Source organism: Dendrobates tinctorius, unplaced genomic scaffold (genome assembly GCF_039654945.1).
Source record: "Dendrobates tinctorius isolate UK_male_01 unplaced genomic scaffold, ASM3965494v1 ptg000120l, whole genome shotgun sequence".
In the NCBI taxonomy this organism is placed as follows: Eukaryota; Metazoa; Chordata; class Amphibia; order Anura; family Dendrobatidae; genus Dendrobates; species Dendrobates tinctorius.
Genome location: NW_027361788.1, coordinates 5,964,989 through 5,980,492, shown reverse-complemented (window position 1 = coordinate 5,980,492; position 15,504 = coordinate 5,964,989). Strand labels below are relative to the sequence as shown.

Here is a 15,504-nt window from a genome sequence, read left to right as displayed (position 1 = left end):
CTCCCCACATTCCCCCACCCTGTAAGCTCACCAGTCCTCGGGCGAGGGCCTTAGTCTATTGAGATCAGTCTGTAGGGGTTTCAATGTTCGTTGCCATATGAACTGATCTTGTCCATATCGTTCAGGGGGTTTGCCGGCTGTTGACCGCTCGGAGCGAACTGGGGTAGAGTCGTCTGGGGTGGTGGACACCGGTGGGCTGATTGGTGCGGTCGGGCTAATTGTGTCAGATGATCCATTACTGAGTGGAGGGCCTCTGTGTCCTGGAAGACAATCTTCGTCGTCGTCCGGGTCCCAACATACAGAAGACGGTTCGGATGTCGACGGGGTAGACTCAGGTTGCTTCAGGTCTGAGGAAGTACACAGGCGTAACATGTTACGATGCACAATACGAGTGGGCAGTGTTTTATCCTCCTCGGGTTGTATTTCGTACACCGGTCCGTCTGGATTGACACGGCGTAAGACCCGATAAGGACTTTCTTCCCAACGCGGCTCTAGTTTGTTCTGGGGGCGTTGATCTAGTACAAGCACCCGGTCCCCACTTTGAAGGTGAGGAGGTGGGGTTGCATCCTTCCCTGGGTGCTCCCAGTCTCGGAGCTTTGTGTGTACAATTCGGTGAAGAGTTTGCAGCCGGTGGTGATGATTTCGGACCCAAGACGACACTCCAGTCCAGGGCTGAGGCTCTTCGGGGTCCAACTCCACCTCCGTGATCCTTTTACCTTCTCGTCCGAACAACAGGGAGTAAGGGGTATAGCCAGTCACTCGATGTACCCTATTGTTATAGACCCAAACTAATTCCGAAACATATTCGGGCCAACGGGCCTTCTTGTCACTCTCCAGAGTGCGCAACATCTGAATCATTGTCCGATTAAATCGTTCACAAGCCCCATTCCCTTGCGGGTGATACGGTGTGATCCGGGATTTGTCAATCCCATAGAGGTGATGTAGTTCTTCCATGACTTTTCGCAAAAAACATGCTCCCTGATCAGAATGTATTTGTTGAGGACAGCCGTATACTTGTATAAAGTTTCTACAAATTGCAGAGGCGGCTGACTCTGCGGTCTGATCCCGAGTGGGGGTGACCACAGCGAACTTGGTGAAATGATCTACCATGACGAGACAGTGTTCGTATCCATGAAATGCGGGCCCAATGGTCAGATAATCCACCTTCAGGAGCTCAAGGGGCGCTGAAGTCACAATAGTCTGTGTTGCGGCTCGCTGAGCGGGTGGTTTGGCTAACTCGCATAAGCGGCAGGTCCGGCAAATTTCGTCCACAACAGCCGGCAAACGCGGGTGGTAAGCTTTCTGTTGCAACCATTGCAGAGGTTTTTTTTTTCCGAAGTGGGCCCCTTTTTCGTGAGCCTCCTGAGCTAATACGTGAAGTTGGGCTCCTGGCGTAACCACCTGCCAAACCGTTATTGAGAGTGTTTGTGATGTTATTTTACGATACAATAGTCCCTTTCGGATAACCAACCTCTCCCATTGTCGCAGCATAAGCAACAGGTCTTGAGTCAAATTTTGTCGTTGAGGGTCAGTGGGTAATTGCCCAGCGGCGACCCACGCTCTGAGGAGGCCAACGTCTTCGACTTCTTGTTGCTGTTGTATCCACTTATCCCGGGATTGTTCCAGTATGCCCTTTGGGGTCTCAGAGGAAGATTTTTTTTATTGTCAGTTGTGAGCACGGCAGCAGTGAGAGTGAACGGTATTTCCTCTCCTTCTAATTCTTCGTCTCGATTCTGTCCTGGAGTTATACGTCAAATCCTGGAGAGGACGTCTGCATGGACATTCTCGGCCCCTCTTTTGTAGATAATCTTAAAATTGTACTTCGCCATCCGGGCCACCCATCGCTGTTCCAGAGCTCCCAATTTGGCGTTTTCCAAATGAGCCAGCGGGTTGTTGCCAGTTCGCACCACCACCTCGGAGCCCGCTAGGTACTCTGCGAATCTCTCCATCATGGCCCACACCACTGCCAGGAGCTCAAGTTTAAAGGAGCTGTAATTGTCAGGGTTACGCTCGGAGTCATGGAGTGAGCGGCTTCCATATGCGATCACCCTCTCCCGGCCATCCTGAACCTGTGACAATACAGCCCCCAACCCGTGAAGACTCCCGTCAGTGTGCAAGATGAACGGTTGTGAGAAATCCGCGTAAGCCAACACTGGGGCATCCGAGAGCGCAGTCTTGAGGTCTCGGAAGGCCTCTTCCTGAGGGTGTTGCCATTGGATTTTTCACGCATTGGCCCCAGCGGGAGCCCCCTTTAGTAGGTCGTGCAGGGCTCGAGCTCGACATGCAAAATTCTTCACGAAACGATGGTAATATCCGGCTAACCCCAGAAATGCCCGCACATCTTTCACCGTCTCGGGGGAAGGCCATTCCTGGATAGCAGCAACCTTCTCCCAGGATGGCCTCACACCTTCTGCCGAAACGACATGACCCAGATACTCAATCTGAGAGCGAAATAGGTGGCATTTCTGAGGCTTCACCTTCAACACGTACTTTTGCAACCGGCTGAGTACCTGTCCCAACTGCTTCAGGTGGTCCTCGAAGGTGGCGGCATAGACGATGATGTCGTCCAGATAGATCAACGTGGCCTCGAAATTGAGATCTCCCAGACACCGCTCCATCAATTGCTGAAAGGTCCCGGGAGCATTGGACAGCCCAAACGGCTTCCGATTAAACTCAAACAGTCCCATGGGCAATATGAACGCCGTCTTGACTCTATCTTCTTCTGACATGGGCACCTGCCAGTACCCACTGGCCAAGTCCAGGGTCGAGGAATATGTTGCCTTCCCCAAGGCAGACAGGGATTCTTCTATGCGGGGTAGTGGGTATGAATCTTTAATAGTGCAAGCATTCAGTTTACGATAATCCACACAGAATCGTAGTGTACCATCTTTCTTCTGGACCAACACGATTGGGGCCGCCCAGGGGCTTTGACTTTCCCGTATTACCCCTTTTCGCAGCATTTGGGCCAGCAAAGTTTTCACCTCCTGATAGAGTTGTGGCGGAATCTGTCGATATCGTTCCCGGATAGGGGCCGCTCCTGCTGTGGGGATTTCATGAGTGATGGCGGTGGTACACCCAAAATCGTCCTCATGGCTAGCAAATACTTCATGGTACTGTCCAAGCAATGTTTTTATCTGTGAGAGTTGGGCTGCAGTTAATTCAGAAAGCTCGGCCCGCATCTGCTCCAAAATATTTCGGCTCTTCTCTTGTGCCGAGACTTCGTGGGCCTGTAAGGTTCGTATTGTTATTTCCCAAGGATCCTCAGGGTGTACTCGTAATTGAACCGCAGGAGCTGGCAGCACTTCTTCTAAAGGCTTTACTAGTTTGGCCAGTACAGTCCATGCTTTCAGAACGGTGTCTCGGTCTTCAAGGTTAACGCAGCGCACCAGGACGGTTCCTTTTTGCATCGTAGCCAGGGAACGGGCCACCAGTATGCCAGGAGGTAAGCGCTCTGAGGGACACGGCTCCACCTGCACCTCCACGCCCTCCAAAGGTATCGGGGCTCGAATTGGAAGGCCACCACTGTCTGTCGAGGAGGTAGCACAAGCAGGGGAGCTGCTGACGCAATGACCTTGCCTAGAGCCTCGCCCTCCTGACAGTCCTGATGCACCCGTGCACCTCACATCAGCTGCTGGAATACCTGTCCCTGAGCTGTGTGAGAACCCCACTGCTTCAGAATCTTCTGTGTAGGATCATTTAGTAGTAAGTTGCCGAACTCTTGTAAAATATTCATGCCTAGGGTGACGGGGTGCCGTTGATCAGCTTCTCCTTGAGTTAGCACCACCCCTCTGTGACCAAGGGATTTACCACACAACGTCACCTGCACCCACACCACCCTGGCTACCGGGACCGGCAATTAATTGGCGGCTATTAGTCTAATCATGGGCCCCCACTGGGGTCTTGCTGCCTCCGGGAAGTTTTGTTGAAAGTACGTGGCAGGCATGGTGGTTACTTGTGACCCCGTATCTACCAGACACCGGACGGCCCGGCCCTCCACTTCTGCCCAAACCACCGGACACTTTGCTACCAAATCTTCGGGACTTCCACCACCCCTAGTTGTGGTTTTCGGCTCCGAGCGGCGTCCCCCCAGCCCGGAGACCTTTAGTTTAATGGCCGCCGGGGTGGGTATCTCCCACGCCGCGGACACTCGGGCGAAGTGGCCTGGTTCTCCACACTCAAAACACCGGGCCTTTGTAGGCTGACCACCCCGCGGGGAGCGGGTTCCCCAGGAGTCAGTGTTAAAGCTAGGTCGTCTAGTCCCGGTCTTGGTTCTTCTCTTTACTTCAGCCAACTTGCCCTTAATATTTTTCAGCTCTTGCTTCATCTCCTCCACCCACTGAGGCTACTCGACTGCATTCGTGGAGGCCTCCACACCTCGGATTTTCCCCACGGGGACCGCCATTCCCTGCTCCTGCTCTCGAGCACGTGCCTGACTTCCCACCTCTGAAAAGTCTATTCGGGGATTCATTCTGATCTGCTCCCGCAGTGCCTGTTTGACTAATGGATCCCGCAAACCAGTCACCAATAGGTCACGTAGGGTAATGTCAACAGGTCCTACCCCTACCCCGTCCTTTCTTTCAATAGCCGTATGCAATTCTTGGAGGACATTCATATACTCTGTGATCATCTCCCCCTCTACTTGCATCCGACTAAACAAACGGGTTCTTAACTCTCCCACATTAGTAGGGTCCCCATGGGTCTGCTCTACTATCTGTAACACTTTTTCAAAAGTGTTGCGGTGCCCCGGAGGTTTCAACATCACTGACCTCCGCACTTCCCCGTCCAGTGCCATGAGTGCCACCTCGGTTTCCAGATCAGGGGTCATTGGGTGCATCCGAAAGAGCCCCCGCATCCGCTCTGTCCAGCTCCATAACATAGTATTGGAGCTGGAAAATCTAGGCAGGTTGTTCAGCATGGCCCCCAATGAAATGCTGGAGCGGGGACCCTCATTATTTGTAGAGCCGACAGCTCCACCTGGGTAGGGGGCACCACTGTCCACGCTCGGAGACTGCATCCTGCCGACTACGCCAAGTGTAGGGTCAAGCAGGTCCTCAGGATGCAATGATGAGACACGAGACAGGGTATGACTTGTATAATAAACTTTTATAAATTGGAGCCACTAGGGCTATGCTGAACAGGCAAAAAGGGGTAACACAAATCTGTCCTCGCAGGGACTCAATAAAATAAACAATACTTTTCTAAGTAACTGGGAGTAACCCGGCTAGTCCAGGTGTCGAAGGCAGGAATATGGCCAAACTATGGTACTTATTGCTATAGTCCACTTATCCCTCCATGCGTCACTCAGGATCGCAGATGCAGCCGCTTAGAGATCGTTGATGCGGCGGCCTTGACGTCTCGATATTCCGGGAAGATTTAGGCTCGACAGGCCCTGAAGAAATGATGCCGGTGGGGCGCAACCGGCCCTGAAGAAACGGTGCCGGTGGGGCGCAACAGGCCCTGAAGAAGTGATGCCGGTGGGGCGCAACAGGCCCTGAAGAAACGGTGTCGGTGGGGCACAACAGGCCCTGAAGAAACGATGCTGGTGGGGCGCGGTAATGATGCAGTTCCCCCAAATGGCCGGTGGCCGTCCTCCGCTAAATGTCCTTCCGTAACCGGGACATGCGCCTCTAACGTCGCCTATGGCGAAGTGGCGTCCCGAGGCCGGTGATGATGGGGTCGCCAAGGTAGGAGAAGGCCGGGGGCAGTGTCCAGGCCTCTGTGGCCATTTTATGTGTAGTCACAGCCGCGACCTGAGGTAAAGGATCTCTCCCACAAGGGCGGGGGACTGAGAAAGTGGGCGGGAAGCGGCCTCCGGTAAAAGTCTCTCACGTCTCACTTGTCGGTGAGTGCGCAGTCTCCTCCTCACAGGCTCCTGTCGGTGTCCCCTCCAGTCACCCGGCTTCCTGACTCCTGTCACACTCTCTCCCAACTGCCAACTGAGCGTGCCCCCTGCTCCTTTTATCCTTGCCCCGCCCCGTTTCCCTGACAACTTTGGTCATGTCTCTCCCTTTACTGTTCTCCTAGTATTGTTCCCTCAGGAACCCTGATGGCGGTCCCCTGGGTACCGGCCCGGTCACTGTCTGGGAGTCCTCCTCCCCACATGAGCGTTTTGCCAACTGAGGAGACCCACCAACTATCTATCCTTCATTGACATTATCAAGCTAGAAAATTAGTTGCCTTTCATCGGAAGGATACTGATCCCCTAATATACAACAATACATTCCCAAGGTTAACTGTATGCTTTGTCTTGAGAGATTTGTGTACTTTAAGATAGAGGACCTCCTCTTAAAATTTGTAAATCTGTGGAAGCAGTGGTTGGATTTTCCAGGTATAGCCCCTCTAACATTAACATTCATCAGAATGCTGATGAATAACCTCACCAGATAGGTAAATCTCAGTGTTAAATAGCAATATATGAACATGTGGCTTAGGAAACAATTTTTGAGGAAGACACAGGAAAGAATTGCAGTAGTTAGGGAAAGAAAGTTGGAATAATATACAGAGGGTACGGAAAGTATTCCGACCCCTTTAAATTTTTCGCTGTTTCATTGCAGTTGCAAGATAGAGTGCAGAGTGTACATTCAAAAAAGTTCATTTTTTTCTCATTAATGTACACTCTGCACTCTATCTTGACTGAAAAAAAAAACAAATGTAAAAATCTTTGCAAATTTATTAAAAAAGAAAAACTGAAATATCACATGGTCATAAGTATTCAGACCCTTTGCTTAGTATTGAGTAGAAACAACTTTTGAGCTAGTGCAGCCATGAGTCTTCTTGGGAATGATGCAACAAGTTTTTCACACCTGGATTTGGGGATCCTCTGCCATTCTTCCTTGCAGACCCTCTCCAGTTCCATCAGGTTGGATGGTGAACGTTGGTGGACAGCCATTTTCAGGTCTCTCCAGAGATGCTCAATTGGGTTTAGGTCAGGGCGCTGGATGGGCCAGTCAAGAATGGTCACAGAGTTGTTCTGAAGCCACTCCTTTGTTATTTTAGCTGTGTGCTTAGGGTCATTGTCTTGTCTTATTTGATATATCAATATATACATTGTTTTTGGGAGTGGGGGAGGCAGGTGAAAGAATGGACCAGAAGGATTACCTCACTACAGGAAAGAATGAACTTGTGAATTCTTCCTTGACAAAATCTGGAATAATCTGGAATAACTAATCGAAAGTTCTTTTTCCATAAATCTGATAGTTGGGTAGGAAGAGGAGAGTTGGATGGGATGGGAATGGTTAGGATGGGAAGGTGTTTTTAGGGTGGGATGTAAGGGGAGAGTTAGGGTGGGATGGGGAGAGTTAGGGTGGGATGGGGAGAGTTAGGGTGGGATGGGGAGAGTAAGGGCGGGAATGGAAAAGTAAGGGTGGAAAGGGAAGAGTAAGGGAGGAAAGGGAAGAGTAAGGGAGGAAAGGAAAGAGTAAGGGAGGAAAGGAAAGAGTAAGGGAGGAAAGGGAAGAGTAAGGGAGGAAAGGGAAGAGTAAGGGAGGAAAGGGAAGAGTAAGGGAGGAAGGGGAGAGTTAGGGTAGGAAGGGGAGGGTTAAGGCAGGACTGGGGGGATGAAAATTTGTTTTGAAAATGTTCAATAAAACATTATTTTATTTAAAAAAAAATATCTAACATTTTTTGGTATATAGCTTCTATGTACGCCTATGTGTCTTCATTCGTAGTCTGATCCTGCATCCTTTCTGTCCTTTCTTGCATCTATCTATACTACATGTACACTAGCAAAAAAGCAGAAAATGGACAGAATAGAGTATCGCTGCATCAGTCTTAACGAGGTCTGTTTGTAGTCTGTTCACATAATTCCATTGTTTCCATGTACGACAATATATTCTTAGATTTTCTTCTCTTGTTTGAAGATTAGTTCCTGTACGCAAAATATTTTTCATTATCCCTATAATTAGCATAATCTGAAAATTATAACCCTAGCTGCTATTATAAGAAATCACAGAAGGATTCTCCTGAGCTAAACTTCCTGCAATCACTGAAATAAGACAATCAGATCATATGTTATGAATTACTTCTGTAACCTTAGATGATGGATTTAACAACAGTGGGAACTTTGGTTTATTTACAAGTAAATAGTTGTAGACAACTGTTTGGTGTTTCTGTTAGCCTTCACTGTCCATGATGTTAACAATAGTAATTTTTTTTTTTTTTTTTACACAAAATAAAGGTTTTGTTAATAAATATTAACAAAAGGTAACGGCAAACATATCTAAAAATCATTTTGTCCATGTCAAGAGTATATATTACAGCAGAATTCCACCACACAATACAGCTGGTATATTAGTAAGGCTCCATTCACATGTCTTTCTCACACGATGCAGTTTTTAAAAGGATATTTTTAATAACTTGTCAGAGAATTGCATGAACATCAATGTTTCAATATCTTAGTAGCACAACTAGTCTTCTGCTCTTAAGGCCCCATACACATTAGACTCAACTGTTGATATTTATACCATTTAATGTGTATGGGGCACCGGCAGGGCCGTATTTGGTGTTTATGCTGCCCTAGGCACTGTAAGTCGTGACGCCCTCTACTGATAAGTCAGACTAAAAGTGCCCATATCTTTAGATAGTAGTTATAGTCCCCCATACACACCAGACTATTGTTGGCCAAACTCACCGGTATCACCGGATTCGGCTGACAGTTAAGGAGCCTGCAAACAAGTGTAAGAGAAATCACCCGAGTTTCATCCAGAAAACGCGGACGATTTTTAAAAAAAATCTCATCAGATTTTAATCCATGTGCCATCCGAGTGTCCATTCTTTATGTCCGTGTACGATCTGTTTTATACAACACGTCCACAATCACATACAAATTCCTGGGTTTATAACAGAGATTTAGCTGTAATAACTGCATGTCGCTTGGATGTTCCATGTGGGATCAGATCATATGTTATGAATTACTTCTGTAACCTTAGATGATGGATTTAACAACAGTGGGAACTTTGGTTTATTTACAAGTAAATAGTTGTAGACAACTGTTTGGTGTTTCTGTTAGCCTTCACTGTCCATGATGTTAACAATAGTAATTTTTTTTTTTTTTTTACACAAAATAAAGGTTTTGTTAATAAATATTAACAAAAGGTAACGGCAAACATATCTAAAAATCATTTTGTCCATGTCAAGAGTATATATTACAGCAGAATTCCACCACACAATACAGCTGGTATATTAGTAAGGCTCCATTCACATGTCTTTCTCACACGATGCAGTTTTTAAAAGGATATTTTTAATAACTTGTCAGAGAATTGCATGAACATCAATGTTTCAATATCTTAGTAGCACAACTAGTCTTCTGCTCTTAAGGCCCCATACACATTAGACTCAACTGTTGATATTTATACCATTTAATGTGTATGGGGCACCGGCAGGGCCGTATTTGGTGTTTATGCTGCCCTAGGCACTGTAAGTCGTGACGCCCTCTACTGATAAGTCAGACTAAAAGTGCCCATATCTTTAGATAGTAGTTATAGTCCCCCATACACACCAGACTATTGTTGGCCAAACTCACCGGTATCACCGGATTCGGCTGACAGTTAAGGAGCCTGCAAACAAGTGTAAGAGAAATCACCCGAGTTTCATCCAGAAAACGCGGACGATTTTTAAAAAAAATCTCATCAGATTTTAATCCATGTGCCATCCGAGTGTCCATTCTTTATGTCCGTGTACGATCTGTTTTATACAACACGTCCACAATCACATACAAATTCCTGGGTTTATAACAGAGATTTAGCTGTAATAACTGCATGTCGCTTGGATGTTCCATGTGGGATCAGATTTTTTTCTCACACCCATAGACTTCATTGTGTGAGTCTCATCATGACAGTAGTGCATGCTGCCATTATTGTTCGCATGGACAGTCACGCTGATAAAAAAAAATCATTCATCTGAACAGCCATATTACAGTACACAACATTGATCAGTGCGGTGTCTGTGTGCGATCCGATCAATCAGACAGCACATGGATGACCATCGCAGTGCTCGAACTGGCTGGTGGCTCTCTTGACCCGAGCGTGACAGCTGTATAGATATGCACTCGGGTCAGGCGAGCCGCTGGCCAGTCCAAGCACTACGATGTGATCGTCATGCTGTCTGACTGCGCCCTCAAGCTAAGGCAATGAGTTTTTTGTAACATGCGTTGTTTTTTTTGCATTTACAGCATTTTTATCATTATATTCAAGTCTATGAGTAAAATCATATAACATTTACTGCAAAAGAGACTGAAGTGTTGCAGATTTCAAAACCTCACCATAGTGCAAAGTGAAAAAACAAATCCCACCTGGGGAACGTAGCCTACTTACAGCCTGCTACCCCCCATACGTACCCCCACATGTAGCCTGCAACCCCTCCACCCCATATGTCCCCCTACATGTAGCCTTCACCTCTCCATTCTCATATGTACCTCCACATGTAGCCTGCAAGGAGTTTGTATGTTCTCCCCATGTTTGCGTGGGTTTCTTAAGGGTTCTTCAGTTTCCTCCCACATTCCAAAGACATACTGATAGGGAATATATATTGTGAGCCCCATTGGGGACAGTGATGATAATGTGTGTAAAGTGCTGTGGAAGTAATGGCGCTATATAAATGAGTAAAATATATAAATAAATCTTTACCTCTATTGCAGGTAATGAACCCAGAAACAGAGTATACATATCCATAGAGATACATTAGATATATAACAATGTATTTCTATGGTCCTTGTATACTGAAGTGACGGAAAATATTTTTTTTTTGGTCCTATACAATAAAAATAATAGTGATCAATTATAAAAACTTTTTTTTTCTCAGAGTCTCCCTGGTATTTGAACCCACAATCTCAACATTACAGGCAGAAGCTTAGGCTACTGAGCCACAAACGAGCGCTCCTATGTATGGGAGAGTATTGGTCGAACGATCGGCCGAAGTATCATTTTGCCAACAGCCAACAAATGTGTATGCCCATGCAAGTCATTTCACGTTACCCCTTGGCTTTACTGTTGGCCATCAGCAGGCTACTGAAAGTTTTACAGCAGTCAATATTGTCCACCCTATTGACAGACGGTTGTTTCTGGGAAGTCTGGGAAATGATACGGGATATGGAATTGATGAGCATTTCCTAGGTCCTTTATATTTTACCAAATGTTGTCTCCGTGCCAAGGATGATGATGATACCAGTAGCGAAACGTAAAAAACATTTCCACGTGCATTTTTGAATAATTGATTTAAAAACAAAAAAAATAAAGAATCCTTCGTAGAATTATTTTTTAAGTTTGCACACAAATGTGCTGAAAGAACGTTGCCACAAGGAGTTAAACCTTTCCAGCTGAAGATGGAATCTAATGATTTTCCAAGATACATTTTACGGTCGGAGCGTGCGTTGCATTCCAAGTTCCCTAAGGAAAGTGAATGGGTTAAATGGCTATTAAAGTCTAGAGCAATCTTTGAAAGTGGCACACGCAATTATAAATATGGATAATTAGCAGCTCCAGCCAAGAATAAAATGTCACAATGTCACACAGATCTGTCACAGTCCGCTAATGAATGTAGTCACATATCTCCAGGCTTTCCTCCTCTTCGCAAGCCTGTTGCAAGTGACCAACCAGGGCAGACGCAGAGGGGATACGGCTCACTCACTGCCGAGAAAGACTTCACACTACTTAATACTTGCCCACTTGGCACTACCACCCCACACCACCAATAACCAGACCGTACACTCTGGTCCCCGCTGCAGAAATTAACACTCAGTCTCGTCCCGTTTTTATCATATACGTAAGGCGTTAGAAAAGGTAAGAAAAAAAAGTGTCTGAAAATTGTAAGAAGTGGATGAATGTAGCAACAAGATGCATCCTCCTCCATCAGAGGATTACATTGTAGCCGCTGCAAATTAAGAGTACTTGTATGACGAAAGTTCTGATTATTTTTTTCATTTAATATTTTTATTATTTTTTTTTATCTTTAATTTATTTGTTTAACACCAAGATAAATAACGCATTGTCTTTTATTTTATTTTCCACAGGAGTGAGGAAAGCACTGGTGTCAAGGCGTCAAACAGACATCTAGTAATTGCAAACCTTTCTATTTCTTTTCCAGATAGTGCTATAGCATCCACTGTGGCAACGTTTGCCTATTTGGGACAACCTAAAATAATAGCATGTTACCCGCCTTCTTGTTAGGCCAGCATGCGGTACGGACTGAGACCCTGATTCCCGTGATGTGTCACTTATAAGGATGTGTGGTGTAGTTTCAACACAATCAGTGTTTTATCAGCAGGAGATTATCACTACCGGGCTAGCTGTCTCGTGCCTTCTGGTCCAAATCACACCCTCAGCACTGATTAACAACGCACTGTCACCATACAATGGTCATAGAACGCTAAGGTGTGGGTAGGGTGAGCTTTTGAAGCACTGCTACATCTACAGCAAAGAATACTAAGTGATGCATCGCTGGAATCAAGGTCTCTTTCCCTTCATCATGCCGACAGCAAGAACAGCTGATCAGTGGGGTGGCCGGGTGTCGGACCCCGACCGATCAGACATTGATGACCTATCCTAAAGGGAGGTCATCAATGTAAAAGTAGTGGACAACCTCTTTTACAGCAAATCTGTTCAGTTTCCAACGCTGCTTTTTCTGTGCTCCATTTCTTCTGCTGATGTAATAGTAATCAGCTCTGACTATTGCATTTTTTATGTATTTTAAAATGCATATTCCCCTTTCATGGTGTTTTTTTTGGGTGCGGATTTTAAGCACCATTTTTGTGGGGTTTTTTTTAGTTCACTTACGACTGCAATTACGTTTTTTTAGGCTAGTAAGTAAAATGCACCAAAAAAAAACGTAGAGTTTCAGCATCTTCTTACACGCAGAGTGGGCAGGAATTTTCATGAAGTCATATCAATCCTAGTTGAACTATTAAAACGTTGCAGATTTTCTGCACCCAAAAATATACTGTAGCTGACCCTACTGTTACATTGTGGAAGAAATGTGCATTTTTTGGAGCGTAGGTTTGGCGAGTAGATCCATCTGTCGGAGAACCAGAGAACAAATGCAACAGGCAGAAGATGAGCGCAGCAGTGAAGTGGTTAACGCAGCCCAGCTTGATACCATTACTACACTTTGGTATCTGGTACATTAAGAAGAGAGAAGTCCTGCTGCGCTGCACTGTTCCTGTGACTGATCACTCGGGTGCTGTCTACTATGTCATGTATTTTACCGGAGCAATCTGACACGTCGTAGGAGCGCTGCACTTATAACTAAGAAAATAGCGGATTGCAGTGCCGTCATTTCTCAACTTTTCACTATGGATAAGAATCGGCTTTGATTCAGTATTACTATTGTATAAGCGAGATAAAAACAACAAAATGGTCAAAATCGTGCTGCCAATTTTTTTTTTTTTTAACACTTTTAAAGGGGTTGTCTGACATTTTTACATTGTATTAAAGTTTTTTTTGTTTGCCATGCTGTGCCTGCAATACCACAAATGACCAAATGTGGCGCTGTTTCTTAGAAAAACAATGAATTTTTTTTTTCTTAAACCTAAACCTTCCTAAACCAGGGGCCAAATTCATAATTTATGATTTACTGAAGTCATTTTTCTTTTTTTGTGTGTGTGTTCTATTTGCTGATATTTTTTTTTTCGCAAAATTCTTAAAAATGTAAAAAAATTTGCTTTATGTTTGTTTTTGACAGTTTTTTTACACAACTTTAAAGCAACAAAAGGTGGAAATCCTTTAAAATGTCGCAAAAATGTGCCAAAGTGAAAACTACTTCGAAAACCTTACTCTGGGCAGGGGGAATGGAGTGAGATGTGACAAAAAATGTATCATTTGGTAAAAGTTATATTTCATGAATCGGTTTAAAACATCTGGATAAGAGAAGTTGTAGAGGAATAATAATAATAAAAAAAAGAAGAGAAAAAGAACGTAAACAGAGGTGTAAATACTAAAGACACTATTAAAAAAAAAAAAAAAAAAAAAGCTAATTACTCCAGAAAAGTGGAGAGACAGCAATTACGAATTGGGGTCTGAGCCTTGGGCATCATTCAGATGTTCATTTTTCAAATACATGTACTCTCCGTATGCTTCACAAATAGAACATGCGCCCATTATCGTCTATGTAGCCGAGTCATCATTTGCAACTTTTCGCAAAGTCTCAAAATTTGCCTTAGCAATCCTCCCACCCCAAAGTGATTTTCTGTATTCCAGCTATGGATCAGGGTTTGTTTTTTTCCCCTCTGGATAAGAGATACATGTTCTTTGTTGGAAGGCCCTTTGAAAATAGTTTTCTCGGTAAGCTCTAGCATCTAGATGAAAGTTGTCGTATAACCTTGGCCTAATAATGAAACTTTAAGTAACATGGGTTAATACCAGCACTTGCCAAAAACATAATTCCCCATGCACTATGGTGGTGTTCAGCAAAGATGTGTAAAAAAAATCTATTTCCAATGTAAAGAAGAATAAATAAATGGCACTCCTCCAGGTACCAAAGTTCAGCAGGCTTTATCCCATTCAAGTAAAATTACAGCATGTGGAATACTACACAGAATGGACAACAGCCGTTTCGTGCCGAGCAGGCGCCTCTTTCTGGTCTCGAGCACCTTGAAGAAGCACCTGTTCGGTGCGAAACGGCTGTTGTCCGTACTGTAATTTTACTGGATTGGAATGGAGTCTGCTGACATTTTTTTCTCCACTGTGCATATTCACTATTATATCCCAGTTATTTTATTGTAGACTAGCTGAAGAGCCCAGCGCTGCCCGGGCATAGTAACTAACTGTGGTTAGTTATAGCAAATTATAATTATCCTCCATCCCATAGTCCCGTGCCCATATACCCATCATACATATCCACGATCCCATAGGCCCGTGCCCATATACCCATCATACATATCCTCCATCCCATAGTCGAGTGCCCATATACCCATCACACATCCTCCATCCCATAGTCCCATGTCCATATACCCATCATACATATTTGCCATCCCATAGTCGAGTGCCCATATACCATCACACATCCTTCATCTCATAGTACCAAGCCCATATACCATCATACATATCCTCCATCCCATAGTCCCGTGCCCATATACCCATCATACATATCCGCCATCCCATAGTCCCGTGCCCATATACCCGTCATACATATCCGCCATCCCATAGTCCCGTGCCCATATACCCATCACACATCCTCCATCCCATAGTCCCGTGCCCATATACCCATCATACATATCCGCCATCCCATAGTCCCGTGCCCATATACCTATCACACATCCTCCATCCCATAGTCAACCATTATGACATCATAATGAGCGGTGGGGCTTGCAACCTATGATGACATCAGCGTCGCCATGGCAACCATTGTGACATCATAATGAGGGGCGGGGCTTGATACACACACACTTTTTCCCCATTATGTAGATAGGGGCAAAATTGTTTGGTGAATTAGAACGCGCGGGGTTAAAATTTCACCTCACAACATAGCCTAGGACGCTCTCGGGGTCCAGACGTGTGACTGTGCCAAATTTTGTGG

At 45.3% G+C, this 15,504-nt stretch overlaps 1 protein-coding gene across 6 annotated transcripts in view; it reads right to left on the bottom strand.

The window, feature by feature from the left end:
* The window catches only part of NEK6 (NIMA related kinase 6), a 247,120-nt gene that overhangs the window by 84,259 nt on the left and 147,357 nt on the right, over positions 1-15,504 (bottom strand). The window lies entirely within an intron of this gene.